At 39.0% G+C, this 2,819-nt stretch overlaps 1 protein-coding gene across 1 annotated transcript in view; it reads right to left on the reverse strand.

Annotated features, from left to right (window-relative positions):
- LOC106873696 (uncharacterized) overlaps positions 1-2,819 on the reverse strand; it is a 28,897-nt gene that overhangs the window by 19,572 nt on the left and 6,506 nt on the right. The window lies entirely within an intron of this gene.

Below are 2,819 nucleotides of genomic sequence, written 5' to 3' on the forward strand. Positions count from 1 at the left end.
GCCTGATTGGCAGTCGTGCCAGTGGAACGTTAAAAGCACCATCCAAGCATGATCATTGCCAGTGCCGCTGGACTGGCTCCTGTGCAGGTGGCACGAAAAACAAAGAGAGCACCATTCGAGCGTGGTCATTGCCAGTGCCGCTGGACTGGCTCCTGTGCAGGTGGCACATAAAAACCACCTTTTGAGCGTGATTGTTGCCAGAACCACCTGACTGGCCCTCGTGCTGGTGGCACGTAAAAGCACCCACTACACTCTCAGAGTGGTCGGCGTTAGGAAGGGCATCCAGCTGTAGAAACCTTGCCAGGTCAGATTGGAGCCTGGTGCAGCCTCCTGGCTCACCAGTCCTCAGTCAAACTGTCCAACCCATGCCAGCATGGAAAACGGACGTTAAACAGTGATAATGATGCTTGGTGGTTTATGAAAGAATTTTTGTCTCTTTTTAGCAATTAGATAATTTTGAAAACTCCAACAAAAATCAGAATAACAATGATTAATGATAATCTTTCGAGTATTGGGATAAGGCTAGTAACTTCGAAGGGAGGGTACAAACCAGTTACATCAACTCCCACTGCTTAACTGGTGCTTATTTTATCAATCCCAACCGGATGAAAGCAACGGCAACCATGACAGAATTTGAACTCGGAATGTAATTATGGGAAAAATATTGCAAAGCGTTTTTTCATGCCAGCTCACCACTATAATAATAATGATTATTATAATAATAATAATGATGATGATGATGATGATGATGATAATGATGATGATTGTAATAATAATAATAATAATGATTATAATAATAATGATTATAATAATGATGATTATAATAATAATTATAATAATAATGATGATTATAATAATAATAATAATAATAATGATGATTATAATAATAATAATAATAATAATGATGATTATAATAATAATAATAATAATCAGCTGAATGCAAGAAACTGGATCGAAGTGATCAATGCTTTAGCCATACCAGTCATGACTTACAGTTTCAATATTACTAACTGGTCAATTACTGAAACATGTAATCTCGACAGAAAAATACGAAAACTATTGACAATGCATAGAATGCACCACCCTAAGGCAGATATAGAATGATTTTACCTGCCAAGAAAAGAAGGTGATTGTAGACTTTTACAACTGGAATTAACAATGGAAATTGCTATGATTGGCCTAGACACCTAGCTGAAAAACTGTTATGATTGGATGTTAAAACTTGTCTCAAAACTTGGAAACAAGAAAGCATCTTACTCAGTGACAAAACAGGCAAAGGAATATCTGAGTGAATTCCAAATACAACAAACTCCAGAATTAGACATACAAGAAACAAGTGCAGAAAAAGCTAAGCGCATGAAAATCTGTGCTAAAACTGCTGCCTTAGATATTCTGACTGATAAATGGCAAGAAAAACCTCTCAGTGGCAAATACCCAAAGAGAGCGAATAATGCCAGTTGACAAAGCCCTTATCCATCAATGGCTAATGGCCTCTGGATGATCATTAGTTCACAACAAAGCTCAACTCTCACTTATGACTCCAAGCAGCTGGTTGTGCAAGCCGGCGATCATGCCCTGGGACCTCCACTCGACAGTGGTGCTAAATTAAGTGAGGGGCAACAGCAGTTAGACTGCTGTTGTGGCTGTGAGGAGTCAGGCTGGGAGCGAAAAGTTTGTTACTTATTTCTTTATTACCCACAAGGGGCTACACACAGAGGGGACAAACAAGGACAGACAAACGAATTAAGTCAATTATATCGACCCCAGTACGTAACTAGTACTTATTTAATCGACCTCGAAAGGATGAAAGGCAAAGTCGGTGGTTTTTGAACTTAGGACGTAGCGGCAGACGAAATACCACAAAGCATTTCACCCGGCATGCTACTCGCTCCCAGGCAACTGTGGGCAACTTAACCAAGGAAAACCTCAACCTGAGCCCCACCGATGCAAGCCATACTACATGCAAACACCCTAGAACTAAATGGAATCAGGAAGAGTATAAACTAGTAATGGAAGCATACTACATGGCGGTAGTCACACCATCAGAAGATAACACAACAAAAAGGACTTATCAATTATGGAGACAACAAAATCCAACTTCAAGGTTAAATATGGATCTCAACAAGTTAGGGAATGTCCGAAGAGATATCATTAAAACCAGGAGGCTCTGAGCTGGGAGAAAGAAAAGAAAAAGTCAACAGATCTTACCGTATAACACCAAATACAAATGAAATAGAAATAGGGACTACAGAAAACCAAGAAGAGGATGTATTTGAGGAGCCCTCTGTGGATAATGAAATAGAAGAACCTGTAAAACAACAAATAGTGATATGGATAGGGAGAAATATTTGGAACTAAAAGAAATACAGAGTAAATTGGAACAGGTAAAAGTACAAGACAAAGCACAGACAGAGAGCTCCTACCAAAAGTCAGTATGGATAAGAACCTGAAGGGAGCCAAAAGGGATCGAATTGAAAAGATCCTAAAAAAAGAAGAAAAAAGAATAAAGAAAAGGGAATATATGCACACACACACACACATGTGAGAACATAGGTGCAGAACGAGAAGAAACAGTTCTCGAATACCACAAAGTAAAATATAGTATAATAATTAATAGTGACTGAGGCAGTGTGAACACTCTAAAGGATAGGTTCTCAAAGTGGGTGCCACCGCCCACAGGTGGGCACTGGTACCTAAGGGAACGGTAGACAAAAAGGAGGCGTTGGGAGGGAGGCAGTGGATTGGGGGACGCTATGAATTTATTATGATATTATTACAGTATTATATATATATATATATATATATATATATATATATAT

The sequence above is a fragment of the Octopus bimaculoides genome, chromosome 2 (assembly GCF_001194135.2).
Source record: "Octopus bimaculoides isolate UCB-OBI-ISO-001 chromosome 2, ASM119413v2, whole genome shotgun sequence".
In the NCBI taxonomy this organism is placed as follows: Eukaryota; Metazoa; Mollusca; class Cephalopoda; order Octopoda; family Octopodidae; genus Octopus; species Octopus bimaculoides.